The sequence below is a fragment of the Gossypium hirsutum genome, chromosome D09 (genome assembly GCF_007990345.1).
Source record: "Gossypium hirsutum isolate 1008001.06 chromosome D09, Gossypium_hirsutum_v2.1, whole genome shotgun sequence".
Taxonomy (NCBI): domain Eukaryota; kingdom Viridiplantae; phylum Streptophyta; class Magnoliopsida; order Malvales; family Malvaceae; genus Gossypium; species Gossypium hirsutum.
Window position 1 is genome coordinate 446367 of NC_053445.1, and position 18515 is coordinate 464881.

The 18515-nt window shown below is 33.5% G+C and overlaps 1 long non-coding RNA gene across 1 annotated transcript; it reads right to left on the reverse strand.

Moving 5' to 3' along the window:
- Nucleotides 1–4454: 4454 nt before the first annotated feature.
- LOC107943463 (uncharacterized) lies at nt 4455–6554 on the reverse strand. The gene is made up of 3 exons (XR_005918359.1): nt 6021–6554; nt 4646–4779; nt 4455–4529 (listed from the first exon to the last, which is right to left on the reverse strand). It is a non-coding gene; the product is annotated as an uncharacterized lncRNA (long non-coding RNA).
- Nucleotides 6555–18515: the final 11961 nt, after the last annotated feature.

Consider the following 18515-nt stretch of genomic DNA (forward strand, 5'->3'; position numbering starts at 1 on the left):
TATTGAAATATTATTGAAATTATTGAGCCTTTAGAAAAATAAAACATTATTGAAAGATAAAATAATAAAGCAACTCTAGAATAAGGGTCTTAATTCATGTTATTTCAAATGTTTGTCATCAGTAACTCAATGCAAGACATTGCTAGCACCAAATAACTTTAAAACTAAAGCCAACCGTTGGCTAGTAACTGAAATAGCCTATGGCCACCATGTAGAACGTGCAATGTCGAGCCTTGAGCTGGTCATCAATGTTAAAGGGAAGAGTTAAGAATCACATCTGTTGGGGTTTTGACAGCAGAGGAAGAAAACAGAAACAAGTAACCCGGATGATGTAAAGATTAACTTCATTACTTGAATAAGCAATATGCAAGAAAACAGAAGCATTTATGTTACAATGAAATATGGCAGTTAACTAATGTATAACTGCTCCCACTAATACATGACTAAAGCCTAGATAGAATTACAAACAAAATGTAGCTGACATACCAGCTATAACATCAAACATAAATCAATAACTACTCCTACTAACTTTAAGTATAAATTATACTGCAACTAAATCAAGTTACAAATGAACAAAATAAACAAAATGCTGCTGCTGTGACAGCCCAAAATTGACCCTAGTCGGGAAGTGGTTTCGGGACCGCTAAACCGAGTCACCGAAAGGTTTGAATGTGATGTTTATTGTCTAGAATATGTAATCATGAATGTGTGAAAATTTCAAGCTTCGATTTAGTCGATTGCATGTGAATTTAGTCAATAGGACTTATATGAGAAAATTTTAAAATGTGATAGGTCAATGCATGAGGACCTATTAGTGCATGTGGAAGAAAAAGGGGACTTGCATGTCAAAGTGCCCAATTCTTGATAAGTGGCCGGCCAAGCATGACTCCATTCCTCCAAGTTTATGTTGTTTATTATTTAAAATTGGTAAGTAAATTAAAATAAATTAAAGAAAGGAATTAAAAAGGAAGAGATGAATAAAATAAGGAGGGAAGAGGGAGTGTTCATCTTTTTTTTCTTTGGCTATTGCCGTGAGTGAGGAGAAGGAAGGGAGATTTGGTTATTGGATTTTGGCTTGGAAGATGGCTAGAATGAGGTATGTATTGAATGATTCTTGAAAATCTATGCATGTTTGAGATGGTTAGTTCAAATTCTACTCATCCTATAGATTAGACTTAGGATTTTGAGGTTGAAATTCGGCCAAGAAGCTTGAAACTCTTAGTAGATGTGTTAATGTCATTAAAATGGATAGTAATGTAGGATATGGTGAGTGGTTAATTGCTTTTAACTTGAAAGTTGAGGTTAAAGGGGTTAAGTGATTGCCGAATCTAATTTAGGGGTGGAGGATTGTGTTCATGTTATATTGGATAGGTAGAGGTTGTAATGAGGTTGAAATTGTTGAATTGTTAGCTTGGTAACTAATGAAGTAATCGGCCATATGGGGTAAAAATGGGATGTTCATTTTAGTTGTTGTTTCATTTTTGTGAGAAATGGGTCAAGTATTCATGAGATGAAATTGTGTGATTAGATAAATTAAAGGTAATAGTACAGTTGATGAATATATATAGATATACATATTCGGCCATCACTTAGGAGCTTATGTGATGTTGAGTTAAGCTTTGCATATTCGGCTATATATATATATATACATATATATGTAAGCCCATTCGTGATACTACCTTAGGACTATGTATATATAACCAACAAAAGAATGGGAAAAACTAGTAAGGGTGAAGGCCGAATGAGCTATAGGTGGTGTGGATGACTTTTATACATGTGGGTGTGTGTGTATGCCATTTAGTTGGTGACATTCGGCATTTCTTAATTAACATTAGAGATGAGTGAATGAAATCGGCATGTGTGTTTGTGGAAATGCCGAATGTGAATTTGGATAATATTGAGTAATGTATGTGCTTTAAAATGATGGAATGGAGTGGATGCTTTAAATGTGTTACGAACAATTATAAGTTAAATTAAGGGTTGCTAAGTTACCATTGTCATTGCCGAATATACAAACATACATATGCATGTGCAATTGAAGAATGAATGTTTAGCAAGATGGTTAAACTAGTTAAATTATTGATTTAGCTCAAGGAGTTAAAGGAGGTGAATCGAGCAAAGGCAAAGAAAAGGTTATCGAGTAGCCGAGTTGGAACCGTCTTACCCAACAGGAGGTAAGTCATTAAGCATGTAGTTGGTATTATTTCAAATGGTCATAATGTTTATGTATTGATGCTGAATGGAATGAATAAATATACATATATATATATGCATGTACGTATGTGATGATGAAATTGTTGAATGAAAAGAAAAGAGGTAAGATGTACTGAGTTGTTGATCTCGGCACTAAACGTGCGGATATAACCATTTATGACCATGAGATTTGGCGCTAAGTGCGCGGGATTAAATTGTACAGCACTAAGTGTGCGATTTGACTATGTTGCACTAAGTGTGCGAAATGAATATGATGCACTAAGTGTGCGAATTGACCATGCGGCACTAAGTGTGCGAGTTTGACTATGTAGCACTAAGTGTGCGATTTGATTACGTAGCACTAAGTGTGCGAGTTGATTATATAGCACTGAGTGTGCGGACTCAATATACATTCGTGAATCATTATGGACACTATGTGTGCGACACTATTGAGTCGATCGCGGACAGCGGATCGGGTAAGTGTCTTGAGTACATGGCTAATAGGTGCTATGCTTATACTTGGTGTTGAGCTCGGTAAGTTTGAACCTATGTGACAAATATACTTGAAGTCACGTACATAAAATTTATCGTAGGATGGGTGAAAGGCCATTTAGTCGTTTGATTGTAACGAAAATAAATTGATTTATGAAAATGCTTCAATGTCCTATTGATGAGTATATGGAATGTGAATGCATGAATTGATATGAAATTGAATCGATAGGTTGGAGGAACTATGGTATGGTTCGGAATGGATGGAGTAATTAGCCTCGTTCCATTTTGTTTTCTCTTGTGATAATGTTATTGATGGATGGTAGTGCATAGCTTATGACTTACTGAGTTATAAACTCACTCGGTGTTTCCTTGTCACCCATTATAGGTTGCTTGGACTCATCTATTTTTGCGGGGTCAGGCCGTCATCGAAGTCATCACACCGGATAGCAAGTTTTGGTACTTTCTTCTTAGTTGGCTTAGAAGAACATTTTGGCATGTATAAGCTATTACGTTGTGTTTGAACTTTGGCATGTAAACTTTAAGCCATGCGAAAATGGCACGAATGTTCGATTGAGTTGGATCAAGGGTAGGCATGAAATGGACCTAGTTACTTTCGTAACAGATGCTGGCAGCAGCAGTGTCATGAGATTGAAAAATCACTAAAAATAGTAGGAGTGGAATTAATTGATGAATAAATTATGTAATCGAAGCTCGATGAGTCTGTTTTCATGAGGAAGTAACGAAAAGATCATATGGGCAGTATATTAAGAGATAATCAGATTTTTGTGGGACAGGGCCAGAACGGTTTCTGGATTCCCTGCTCCGACTTTGGAAATTCATTATAAATTAACCAGAGATAATTAGGGGTCGTACCATATATGTACAGATTCTTCCCTGAGTCTAGTTTTCATAGAAACAAACGGCATCAGTATTGAAGCCCCGTGCAGGGAGATATCCAAGTCGTATGGGCAAAGGTCAGTGTAGTCGACCCCTGCAACTTGGGAGACTTTGACTAATAAACTGTACTAATTGGCCCGACCAAAAATTCTAGAAAAATTACATAGATGGCCACATGAGTCTAGTTTCTGGGAAAAATTACGAAACTGATTTTCGAGTTACGAAACTCAAGATATGATTTTTAAAACGACTAGTACACAGATTGGGCAGTGTCTGGAAAATAAATTTTATAAGGGGTTAAAGTCAGTTAACACCTCGTGTTCGACTCCGGTGTCGGTTTCGGGTTCGGGGTGTTACAGCTGCTTATCTGGTTCAGCTTGGATGCTGGTCTGCATGCTGATTTGCTGCTGGTTTCCTGTTGCATTGCAGGCCAAAGTCAATACAACTATGAACTTACAATGAAAAATATAACACCATTTTTCAGAGTAAATTTATGCCAAATGCTAATTGTTTATTGAAAATATTGAACCCTGATGAACACAAAACAGACTTGAATTTAGTAAGATGGCATTAGCATCAGAAATTAATGCACCAATGGTTCTAGCAAAGCAACAAAAAGAAAGCAATGGACCTTTTATAAACTTAAAAGTGATAGAAAGACCATCCACCTGTAAACTAACAAATTAATGAACGTGAAACCAAAAGTGTCCATAGGATACAACACAACGCATTCTGCTCATATCAGACAATGTCTACATGCAAACTGACTACATAAAGCTTGAGGATAAAAATATTGAGATGGATTAGAAATATAACAACCAATAAAGCAGGGTAGCTGGTATTAAAATTGCAGAAAGTTGACAACCTCTGCAGTGAGAGAAACAGGAGCATATTGACGAAGTTGCTTTTGTAGTATTAGACTGCGTGCTTCATTGTTCTCTTTGTACCTTTAAGCAAGTATTTGAACCGTTAACCACAACATGAAATGTCAACATGAATATAACATTTAGATGAATTTGACAATTATTTTGTTCAACAACATGGTCGTAGTTACTCAGCTTACCTTTTTGTAATTATATCAAAGAGAAGACCATATTGTTTATTTACATCATAAGGAACATATTTAGGATCTGCTTCAGCTAGGTGACTTCTATATTCCCCAAAAGAAATGTATTTTACATCAGAGACTTCGGTATCCTATCATAAAAAAAAAGCTAATAAAAAACATTCACATTTTCAGGTAGTTTTGTAGCGGGACAAATCACTTATCAGTATTCCCTATTTACCATTCACCATTCACATTTTCAAAGCATGACTTTCATATATAATTGTAAAGAAAATGTATAATGAACTATTCATTAAGCAGCAGGCACCATCAACAGCCTTAAATTCTGAGACTAAAACCAACTTAAAAGGAGGACAATCATGGTAAAGATGGAAGTTTAGAAGGATGAATCTCATCCATAGAATGAAGACCTGAGAGCTATATTGATATACTTCAGAATAGGGATTCTGCAGCAAATCCATGCAAGCCTATTAGGTTCAAAAACAAACCATAAAAAATGGATTTTCTAAACAAATAAATGTGATCAAACATTATAGACTTTTAGGCTTCTCATTTGTCTTTGTGCAAGATGTTTCTCTTTCAAAAAAAACCCCTTAAAAGAGGCACCAAAAGTTGAATTGCACTTACTCTTTGGCAGTCCAATATTTTTTGGAAAATTTTAGAGAGAGAAAGAGACAGACTTGTTCAACTTGTTTCCATAAATTCATCACTGACAGTGGCATTTTTCTTTCAGTGCTCGATTTAGATCAAAAAGGGAACTTCCAATCAAATAAGAGTAAAAAGCTTACAACATGGAAACAGACTGAAATACAACCAAGAGTGGAAGGGCTTAAGATCTAGAGTTGAATTCCACTTGTTCATTCAGTACAAGCAATGTTTAAACTTGAGATGATAAACCATACCTACACCAGATGTTTCACTGTAGTCAACTTTGTCACTATTGTAGACAGGTTTGGAATATCAAGAAAAGTAATCCATACTCCACCAGAAAACCAGTAGAAAACAAAATCCATGAAATTTTGAATGATAATTCCGACTGTTATTGACTATTGTTCATCTCAACAATTTTTGGACAAAAAAAGTACTTTGATATGGAAAACAAATATAGAATTTTGCATATTTAAAAGGTTTCTTGGCGATCTAGAAACCACTAGGTTTACCATCAGTTAGGAAACTATCAATTAGATATTTAAAAGAAATGTATTAACCAAATCTAGCAAGTATATAAAACAACAAAAAGTAGCAATGATAAACAAGAACATGGGGAGAATATATGTGCACGACACACATAGAAAGATTAAAGACCGAACAGTTTTTCAAATGCCCTATGAAAGAAGCAGCACTGAAGACTTGTGAAATTGGATTCACTTACTGTGCTGTTATTAGCGATGAGTCACCAGCAGATATATGGCCAGCACTGGAGATATCCCACAACCCTGGTCACGAGTCCTTGCAGTCTGCACGTTTTTGGAGAAGTAATTCTTGTGTGCTCTCAGTAAAAATCCAGACATGGACTGCTTTATGGTAATCCCCATCTCGATGGACATCTCCCCTGCAAAGAGATCACAATGAGTTACATACCAAGAAACTACCATTATAGAGAAATGCCAGTACAGAAATCATAAGCAACCTCTAACACACAATAATACTCAAAATGAAATATTTTATATCAAATGTATGCCTCCCTAGCTCTAGCTTGCAAGTTTTCCATTCCCAGTTCCAATTTCAAGGACCATAAGCAGCCTCCCCCCCAACTCACACACACACTTGAAAACTTTCAGTTCTATAATCCAGATTGAGTACCAAAAAAATTAAGCAAAAAAATTAAGGGTTCATTGAAAGAAATTACAAACCAAATCAACAAATGAAGCTATTACTACCAATTTCAAGGAACCAGCTTAACTAATCTCAAAGGTTCTATCAAACCTAATTTACAGAAGCTGCAAATAACAAGTATAGCTTAAATTAAATTGTCCTATAATTTTCCAATTTGATAACTGCAAAAACATGTTTTCTGCTAAGAGTAAGCAACAGGCAGTATAGAAAATAAATAAAAGAGCCGGTTGTAAAGTAATCCTTTATGTTGAAAGATCAAAAACAGATAATCCAGAAATTGACAAGAATGAAGGGATGTGCCTGGGCTTGGAACCGCCGATTTTTTTACCGATTTTTTTACCAATTTTAGTGAGAACGTCGAGATACTCTACTTGTTCAACGTAAGGCTCTGCCATTGTTTCTTTCGGTGAATCGGACTTTGTCTTCGTTGACAAATTTGGTAAATTGCGTGCTTCTTTATTTATAGCTGAAGACAGAATATGCTGAGAAGAGAAGATGAAGAACGGAAGAAGAAAAAGGAATGAAGAATGGATGAAGGAGAAGAAGCCTTACCTGGATGAAGGAGGAACCGGAAGAGGTCTTTGACCAAACTGATTTGCAACCCAAGGGGAAGGGGAAAGGGAAGGGGAAAGGGGAGAAGAAGGGTAACCAAACATCAGAAAAGCTTGAAGAATGCAACTGAAGAATGGGTAAAAGAGGAAAAGAAAAAGCAATTGAAGTTGAGAAATTTTTACTGGAACAAAAGGCTCCAGTCTAAAATTAAGGCTCCAGTGAGGTGAAATACATTTTCAACGCACTGAAGAGTGCTTTCCAAACAGCCTGGCGTTTGCTAGCATTTCAGTTGCAATTTTTTTTAGCCTAAAAAAGATAACGTACTGAGATCCAGTTGCATCCAAAGGGGCCCTGAGTCTTTTCTCAACAATTTTAGTTCTTTTCTTTTGTGCAGCAGAAAACTAGTTTTACAAACATCTTGGCGCGTATAATGTAAAACCCCTTGAGTGGTTGAGTATAGAGGTGTATTCGGTTCGAGTTTTAGACAAAAATTGATCGAATCGTTACATCCAATTTTTCACTTTTGAAACAGGAATCGAAACCGTATAGAATAAAAACCGAAATATCTAAAATCGATGATTGGTGTTTGGTAGTTTTTACCAAATTTGGGCTTTGTAAAAAAATAATATCATTTTGTGTTGAGCTCAAAAAATCTAATATTGCAATTCTTGATTTCTTTTCACAACAATCATAATACATGCTCTGGTTTTCTTTATACATTTATAAAGTAAATTAAATAATTAAATTAACATCATAATCATCAATTGACTATTAAAAAATCATTTTAAATTAAGCTATTAAGTTGATAAATCATTCAAAGTTGTTAAAAGGAAAAAAATACATAACTCACCGGTATATCTAATGTTTTTCTGTGTCATTTTAAATCACCAGTAAATCTAATATTTTTTTGTGTCATTTTTTTAATTAGTTTAATTAGTTATAACTGAATGATTACAATATGTCATATAATTGATTAAATTCATAACTATCAAATATATATAATTGTGGAAAGTTGTCTCTTTTATAAATAAAATTTAATAAATTATTTTCCAAAAATTAAAATTATGCTTATAATTATAATTATTAGATTTAAGAAAAGATTCACTTACTCTAATATAGTTATAAATATTCACTTTTATAACTTTTTTTTATGAAATATTTCCATAACTTTATCTTTTGTATGATCTTAGCTGGTTGTTGTTTATAATAATAATAATAAGGAGCAAGTTAAGTGAATTAGTCCATATAAATGTCAAAATGGTCAATTTATTATTCTATTAGAACTATTCCTTTAAACATAGATTGGTTTTTTATTCAGTTTGATTTGGGTAAATTGGGTTCCATGTGAAAAAATTAAACCTAAACTAAATTGTGCGGTTAAGGTAATAACACCAACCCAAAATCGAATAAAAAATACAAAAACCAAACCGAATGCATCAGAATCGTTTTTTTTTTTTTCAGTTTCACTGCTCAGTCCTAACTGAGTTGCTAAGGAGATACAAGGAAAATGGTGACATGTGGGTACGATTCCCACTAAAAGGAAAAATAGGATGCTGGTTCTAGATTTTGTAAAAGAAAATATGGCTTTTTTTGGGTGCTTTTTCATGAGATTTTAAGAAGGAGATATTTTCAAAGAAAACTTCAAAAAAAGAATGAAGAGAATTGTGCTAATAATGTTTTATGAAATAAATAATAAATAGAACAAAGAACAAAAGAAACAGAAGAAGCAAAAGAACTATAAATTTTATTGATTAATAATAAAATATTTATAACAATTTATGAAATAAAAAATTCATTCATAATTTATTAAGCAACTAAAATAATTAACTATGAATAATAATGTGTATAAAATATTTAATTATAAAAATATATAATTTCATAATAAATAAGAAAAAATGCAATTTTCATACAAATATCATTAAGTTGATTATAAATATAATTAGGATGGGTCATAATTCTCATATTGAAACATATATAATTTATTTTTATAAAGAAAATGTTGCCTAGAAGAAGAAGGATTTTCAAATATTAATATTCCTTTTAGAAGATATCTCTTAAAAATATTCCATGAATAAATGAACTAAATTCAAGTTTTATCTTCTTTGTTTTTTACTTGAACTTCTATTACTTATTAAATATTTAATAATAAAGAGAAAAGTATATTTGATTAGTATTATATTATTAATATAAAATAACAAAAAAAACTATTTTTAACTTATAACTTTTTTTTCAAAATTTCATGAAATTATAAATGATTTGTTGACTCTCTTCATAAAATTTTATGTTTGGATGGATTATATAAATTCATTGATGTTTTGCTTAATTACAGAACCTCTATTGTATTCTTTTCTTTTCCTCTTCAACCAAACAATAATTAAAGTCTCTAATATCTCATCACATAGTTTTTTCGTAAGTCAATCTCACACAATACATAAACATTTTCCATCATCATTGCTCTTAAATAGGGCATTTAAGCTCTAATAACTCATTTGATAGTTGTTTTTCTTATCAATCTCACATAATACGTACACATAAGCTATCACAATTTCAAAATTTTCTTGCACAAACTTCTTTTAATAACAACCAACCGTATAAAATTAATGTTTGCGCTAATTTTTGAAGTGATTGTCTATGTGCCAATGGAAGTGCCCACCTCGGTTATCACTATAGCAAACAACTTACTTGCCATATTTGAAATTGACAATTTTTAAAACAAAATCTTTGGGTTATAATCTATGCTAATAATGTGGAATTTGGAGAAAGGCATCTTAAGGATTAGATTGAATCAAATTTGACATATCAAATCCCTTAGTTTGTGGAGATTAGATTAGGAGCGTTGAAGAATATCTCTAAACAATCCACTTTACTTTGGTCTTTATTAGTTTATTGTATTTATCTATTTTAGCTATCGTTTGATAGAGATTTGATTGCTGTTGGTCTTTAGTATGTTAGCAAGTCTCAAACCATTCTATATTGTGAGACTTGTTTAGGCACTTATCAGTTCATAAAGGAATTTTTTGTGAAAGTGCATGTAACGACCCGAATTTTGTCAGTGTCAGAAAATGTGGCTTCGAAATCTTATTTTTGTAAACCGAGTCCATAAGGATAAAATAAGAAGATTTACAGAGTTTGTATGATGATTTATTAAAGATTGATTAAGTAATTTGACCAAGAAAATCAATGATTAAAGTTTAATGACTAAATTGTAAAAGTGTAATTGCTATTGAGTTTTAATTTAGAAAATACTTGAAGACCTAGTTAGCAATAATCTAAAGAAAAAAAATTATTATTTAACCATTTTTAAATATGAGATAATGGGAAATGATGATGATGATGATGATGATGATGATGATGATAGCCACTAAATTTTCATAATTCTAATTAGTAGATACATATGGCTTAAATTAAAGGACTAAACTTGATTAATTAAGACTAATTAATGCTTAAACTAAGTATATATATACAAGATGTTAGAGTTGTGTGACCCAAATTCTAAGAGATTGCTTGCAAGTCAAGTTAAACAAAATATATCTTCTTCCTAGAAGATTTAATATTTATGAGTATAATATATTTAGCATTTATTAGCATAATATATTTGACTTTGATTAGAATTAGGTTTTTTTCAACCTATAAATAGATGTAGTCGAAACTCCTCTTGTAATTATTCGAATTTGACATAGCGAATTTTCTTCTCCTTTGCCCGTGGTTTTTTTTTCCAGAAAGGGTTTCCACGTAAAAATCTGTGTGTCCTTTATTTTTATTTCTCTTTTCTTTGCGATATATTGTCATTACCGACATTCTATTTTTATAAATTAGTGTCCGAGCTTCCGGGTTGTTCATCTCGATCACAATAATGGCGTCTTTGAAGTATGAAATCCCGCTGTTGGATTGCAACACCAGATTTGTGTTGTGGCAGATTAAGATGCAAGCAGTTCTTGCGCAGATGGATCTGGAGGATGCCCTACTAGGGATAGATAAGATGCCTTCGACATTAATCGATGAAGAGAAGAAGCGTAAGGACCGAAAGGCATTAACACAATTACATCTACATTTGTCTAACGAAATTTTACAGGATGTGATGAAGGAGAAGACCGCCGCTGCATTATGGAAGAGGCTGGAACAAATATGTATATCGAAAACTTTAACCAACAAGTTGCATATGAAGCAGCGTCTTTATGCTCATCATTTAGAGGAAGGTGCATCTGTGCACGAACAATTAACAGTGTTTAAAGAAATTCTCTCAAACTTGGAGATCATGGAAGTTTAGTATGATAAGGAAGATCTAGGGTTGATTCTATTTTGTTCGTTGCCCCCGTCTTATTCAACCTTTAGAGAGACGATTTTATATAGCCACAAGTCTCTCACAATTGATGAGGTTTATGATTCTTTGACCTCGTATGATAAGATGAAGCATCTTGTGGTTAAACCTGAATCTAAAGGAGAGAGTCTCATTGTTCGTGGGAGACAAGAATGGAATGTTGATGATGATCATGGAAGGACACAGGAACGGAATCCTCGCGGTAAATCTAAGGGTAGATCGAAGTCTTTAAACAGAGGTAAAACTTGTAACTTCTACAAGAATAAAGGATACATTAAATCGAAGTGCTATAAGCTACAAAACAATATCAAAAGGGAGGTTGCGAATCCAAAAGGAAAACAACCAAAAAAATTTCGGTGAAGCTGATGTTGTAGAAGACTACAGCGATGATGAACTTCTAGTCGCTTCTGTCAACAATTCTAAAGTGAGCGAGGAGTGGATCATTGATTTGGGTTTCACCTTCCACATGAGTCCCAATCAAGATTAGTTTACAACTTACGAAACAATGTCTAAATGTGTTATTTTTATGGGAAATAATGCTTCGTGTAAAATTGCAAGTGTTGGAACGATTAAAGTTAAGATGTTTGACGGAGTTGTTAGAACACTTAGTGATGTACAACATGTTCCAGAATTGAAGAGAAATTTAATTTCATTGAGTACTCTTGATTCAAAAGGGTGCGGATACATAGCTGAAAGTGGGGTTTTGAATATTTCCAAAGGTTCCCTCGTTGTGATGGAAGGGCAGAGAAAGACTACCAAGTTATATGTTTTATAGGGTTCTACCATTACTGGTGATGCAGTTGTCGCTTCCTCTTCCTTGTCAGATGATAATATTACTAAATTTTGGCATATGCACTTAAGGCATATAAGTGAGAATGGCATGGTAGAATTGAGCAAATGAGGACTTCTTGATGGGTAAGGAATTTACAAACTAAAGTTTTGTGAGCACTGTATTATTGGGAGGCAAAAGAGAGTTTGATTCACTAAAGGAATCCATAACACGAAGAGAACGTTAGAGTATATTTATTCGTATCTGTGGTGGCCATCCAGAGTGCCTTCGAGAGGTGGAGCTAATTATACGCTAACTTTTATTAATGATTTTTCAGAAAATTTTAGGCGTTCTTCCTGAAGCAGAAAAGCGATATGTATTTTGCATTTAAGTCTTGGAAAGCTATTATTGAAAAACAGACGGGAAAACAAATAAAATACCTTCGAACAGACAATGGTTTAGAGTTTTGTTCTAATGAGTTTAATAAACTGTGCAAGTCAGAAGGGATCGTGAGACACTTGACAGTTCGTCATACCCCACAGTAAAACGGCATTGTAGAACAAATGAACAGAATGATCATGGAGAAGGTTCGATGTATTTATCAAATGCCAACTTAACAAAGTCATTTTGGGCCGAAGCAGCCTCTACTACGTGTTTTTTATCAACCAATCTCTATCCGTTTCCATTGAGAAAAAGATTCCACAAGAGGTATGGTCTGGTAATCCTATTAATTGTTCTGATTTAAAGATCTTTGGGTGTCCTGTGTATGCTCATGTTAATAATGGAAAATTGGAACCGAGATCCATTAAATGTGTTTTTCTTGGTTATAAAACTAATGTAAAAGGGTATAAGTTATGGTGTCTTGAAAATAGAAAAGTTGTGATTAGCAGAGATATTTTTGATGAAACTGCTACGCTACCTAACTTATCTCTTAAAGACTCTTCCAATAAAGAAAATCAAAAGCAGGTGGAGCATCAGATTAATCCAGAATCTACAATAGAGTTGACTCCTCAAGCCAGTACAAAAATTCAGAATAGAGTTGTTTCTTTACCACAATACTTCATCGCCAAAAACAAAACTAGAAAATAAATTAAACCTCCAAAGAAGTATGCCGAGGCTAATCTAGTTTCTTATGCTTTAAATGTGGCTGAAGATATAAATGCAAACCAAGAGCCATCTAATTATTCTGAGGTAGTTAGCTGTGAAGACTCAGAAAAGTGGATGTTTGCTATGCAAGAGGAGATGGAATCACTCCACAAAAATAGAACATGGGATCTTGTGAAACTTCCTAAAGGTAAAAAGGTGGTTCATTGTAAATGGGTGTTTAAAAATAAAGAAGGGACTCCATGAGTTGAAGAACCCAGATATAAAGTAAGACTTGTTGGAAAGGGTTACAGTCAATTTTCAGGAATGAACTTCATAGATGTGTTCTCCCCAGTTGTGAAGCATAGTTCAATTCGAGCTTTGCTTGGTATTGTGACCATGCATGATTTAAAGCTTGAGCAGTTAGGTGTAAAAATTGCATTTTTGCATGGAGAACTTAAGGAGGATATTTACATGCAACAACAAGTGGGTTTTTGCAGTCTCAGAAAAAAAAGGACTATGTTTGTTTGCTAACAAAGTCCCTTTTACGGTTTGAAACAGTCACCAAGACAGTGGTACAAGAAGTTTGATTCATTTATGACTTCTCATGATTTTAAAAGAAGTATTTTTGACAGTTGTGTTTACTTTAAGAAAAACAATGATGGTTCTTTTGTGTATCTACTCCTTTATGTTGATGACATGTTGATAGCAACAAAAGATAAAGAAGAGATAAGAAAGGTCAAAGCCTAACTAAGTAAAGAATTTGAGATGAAAGATTTGGGACCAGCAGAGAAGATACTTGGTATGGAGATTCTCAGAGATAGAAAAGCAAGTAAATTGTACCTAAGTCAGAAGGGGTACATTGACAAAGTTCTTTACAAATTCAATATGCAGAGTGTTAAGCTTGTTAGTACTCCTTTAGCAGCCCATTTCAGACATTCATCGGCTTTGTCTCCAGAATCAGATGATAAGATTGAGTACATGTCACATGTTCCATACTCTAGTGCAGTGGGATCTCTCATGTATGCTATGGTTTGTTCACGATTAGATTTATCATATGCAGTCAATACAGTTAGCAAATGCATGGCAAATCCCGGTAAAGAACATTGGAAAGTAGTTCAGTGGATTTTAAGACACTTACAAGGTACTACTGATGTTTGCTTACAGTTTGGAAGAACTAGAGATCGAGTCATTGGGTATGTTGGTGCTAATTTTGCTGGAGACCTTGATAGAAGAAGATCTCTGACAGGTTATGTCTTTACAATCGGAGGTTGTGGAATCAGTTGGAAAGCCACTTTGCAAACTACAGTCGTTTTGTCTACCACTGAGACTGAGTACATGGCGATTACTAAGGCTTGTAAAGAAGCTATTTGGTTGAAGGGACTCTATAGTGAACTTAATGAAGATTTTCAAATCAGAGTGTCATCTTCCTTACCAAAGATCAAATGTTTCATGAGAGAACAAAACACATTGATGTTCGACATCATTTTGTTCGTGATATTATTGCTTGTGGTGGTATTGTTGTGAGCAAAATTAGTACTCATGAAATTCCTGCAGATATGATGACCAAGTCACTTCCTATAACCAAGTTTGAGCATTGCTTAGACTTGGTTGATGTTTTATTGTTGAAGTTAAACCTTTAAGGGGTTTTATGGAAGAGGTGAAAAACTTGTTCGTTGAGAATTCGTGTCAAGGTGGAGATTGTTAGAGTTGTGTGACCCAAATTCTAAGAGATTGCTTGCAAGTCAAGTTAAACAAAATATATCTTCTTTCTAGAAGATTTAGTATTTATGAGTAAAATATATTTAGCATTTATTAGCATAATATATTTGACCTTGATTAGAATTAGGTTTTTTCAACCTATAAATAGATGTAGTCGAAACTCCTCTTGTAATTATTTGAATTTGACATAGTGAATTTTCTTCTCCTTTTGCCCGTGGTTTTTTCCCGAAAGGGTTTCCACGTAAAAATCTCTATGTTCTTTATTTTTATTTCTCTTCTCTTGCGATATATTGTCATTACCGACGTTCTATTTTTACACAAGAAGCAAGTGGATAGATGAAATCATCTTCTTCCACCTAAAGCTACCATTTGCTAAAGAACAAGGGGAGAAAATTTTGTCAAATTCATTTACCTTGTCGTTTCAATTACTCAATGTAAGCATGATTTTTACTTGAAATTTTCATGAATTCTTAAGTACTTGAACATGATCTAGCTAGCCTAAGTGAAAGATTTCTCAATTGTGAAGTTTATATCAAATTACCATTAATGAATTTTAGTGATCTTTGAATTTGAAAGTGATGAATATGTAATGGTTGAATTTAGATTTGGTTAAGATGGTATTAGAATTGAAAGTTTAGTTAATTTTGACATTAGGGAATAAACTGAATAAAATTAAAGCTGTCAAGAAATTATACTATAATGAAAAGTATAGGGCCCTAATGAAAGAATATGAAATCAAATTTTGATTCGTTGTTAGATATGGAAAATTATGAGTATTTCAAATATAGGGACTAAAACGAATAAAATGCAAAGTATGTTTGATTATGAGTTTTAATGTGATTTGGATGTGAACTAATGTCATTTTTATAATCCATATATTTTTATAATTTTAGTTGGTATGTTGGGTACATGACTTGTGTATGGCATGACTTTATTAGCAACAATGTAATTTATAGCTCGATTAAAGAGTTAATGATATCCTCTCATTAGCATTGTGTGGATTGAGAAATATGGAACGTGGTCACAAATTACTTGTTCTTGAACGAGCAATTTATCACGGTCATTAGTTAACAGTGATCATATTAGTCATTAAGAAGACATAATGGTGACAATGAGATAAAATAGGATTGTATTGAGTGAACGAATTTAACTCAAAGGAATCAAAGATACCACGTGAGGGTAACACACACATAGCGAGGTCATTGGACAAAATAGTTGGATGAATTGCTTTCATAAAGAGTATATAATAATGAGATTTCAATCACGGTACTTATTATGGAATGACTCAATGATTAAGTAAATTGTAAATTATCGGAACAAAGCTTCTAGACATAATTTCAATTACTCGAGCCTAATTGTATATGTCTGATTGGTCATTTTGCTAGCTCAACAAAAGCTCAATCGTAGTGCATTTGAATAAGAAAAAAATTCTATGACTTTGGAAATTATTTAATTGAGTTGATTTATTCAATGTGGAATTAAATTAGGTGGTCGTGTGAATTGTTCAATTAAAGAATTTGATTAAAGAATTTTCTTGAAAAATTAATTTGAAAAGTCTAAATGATTTTTGGGAAAAGTAATTTAGATCAAGTAATATTAAATTAATCAAATTAATTAAAATAAATATGATATTTTTGGAAATTAATTTTCAAGTCAAACAATTGACCCAATGGGTAATTGAACTTGAAAATTGGACCTGAGATCAAAACTCAAAAACTAGTTAAACCGGACCTTGTGTATGAAATTGGGCTAACCATCTAAACGGTGGCTGGACCGAAGGGGTTAGACCATCATTGGCCCAAATCGAACCAATAGCAGTCGAACCAGCCAACTCTATTCAAGCAAAACGGCACGACTCAAGGTGCCGGGGAGAAGTGGCACCAGTGACGGTACCATTAGGCATGATGGCTGTGACAGCGGCGATCCGGGGGCCGACAAATGGTCGAGGCGATGGTTCTTCGGCAGTAGAGCAGTGGAAAAATTATACTCCTAGTGGGACTCTACCGAGTAATTTGATTTCAAATTAACTTTTCCAAAGAAATATTATTTTAATGAATTTAGTATTAAATTTAATTTAATATTTATCAAGATAATATTTTATTAATTTAATATTAATGTGATTAATTCTAATCCTAGTTGAACTCTCTCTAAACTCTCCCTATATAAAAAGAGCATGAGTCATTATTTACAACTTGACCCCATAAATTTAAAGAAATTACAAAATTGCTCCATTGGTAATTTTGTAAAAAAAATTCTGATTCGAAGCAAGCCCACACTCGACAAACGTGAGCTTGAGGATAGTGGAGAAGACTACTAGTCGAAGTGTTCATCCTAGACGAATCATAAAAGTATGATTTTGATTAAGTGTTTATTATTTTAGATAACACAACGAAGTTCTTATTTTTGGAAAAAAATTAAAACTCTGGTTTTCCCTTAAACCTATTTTCTGCTACATTTTCTGAACCCGATTTCCAACAGTTCAAGGGTCTTTCGACATTAACTATTTCATTACCTCTGAAGGAAAGATTGGGTAGTTTCTTGCTTTTAGACCGAATGATTCACTTTAACAGGGTCCCTAATAGCTCTTCAGTAATCTACTCATTTCTAAAATTATTTTGGTTTAGCAGGCATTAACGTTCCTTTTATTATTGGTAGAGTCGTTGCTGTTTTGAAAGTTGGGCTTCCAAGACACGCATTTTCTCCTATATCTCTATAAATTGTTGCAAGCTTAAGTTAAGGTTTTGAGAGGTTTGGTTATTTGGTGGAGCATTGGTGTTTCTTTAGGGAGGTTGAGCGTACCACCATGGTGGTAGTGGGAATTGGTAATATAATGGGTAAGTATATGTGTCATATGGAACGACGGAAAATGTTCTTAGTGGAGGTTAGAAATAATGCTAGCTATTTTGTTGTTGGTCAATGTAACACCCCATACCTGACCCAACTACCAGGTCAAGGTACCAGAATATCACATTCGTTTTTAGAGAAACTACAAATAATTATATATCGATTCAACTTCTTATTCAAGTTTTTAAGCTCATTACACATTTATAACATGATTTATAAACATTTTCGAGCTCTATACATGAATTGAAAGCTCTTTTGATGATCAATATTTGATTAAGGACTAAATTATAAAGTTTCCATCTATCGGATTGACGTCGTGATGTTAAGGTAACCAGGTCACAAGGTCACTCACTCACTGCTTATGTCTCGTCACGACTTGAAGAATTCGATGTCACGACATGTGTTCTGTTTCCATGAAACCAATATATTTCAATTCACAACACTTAAAACAATGTCCATATAAAACCTTTCAACTAATTCAACCAACATACCATTCATATATGCCTATTTCCAACCTTAAACATCACATAATTCAACTTAAGACTCAATCAAATAGAGCTAAGTTTGCAAAGTTAACAAGGTGCTCAATGTAACACCCCAAATCTGGTCTAAACGTTATGACCGAATCTGGCGATGTCACATTGTAATACCCCTTACCCGTATTCGACGCCGGAGTAGGGTACAAGGCATTAACAGAACACATACACTTATAAACATTTTAAACCGAGTTATAAAATTTCATT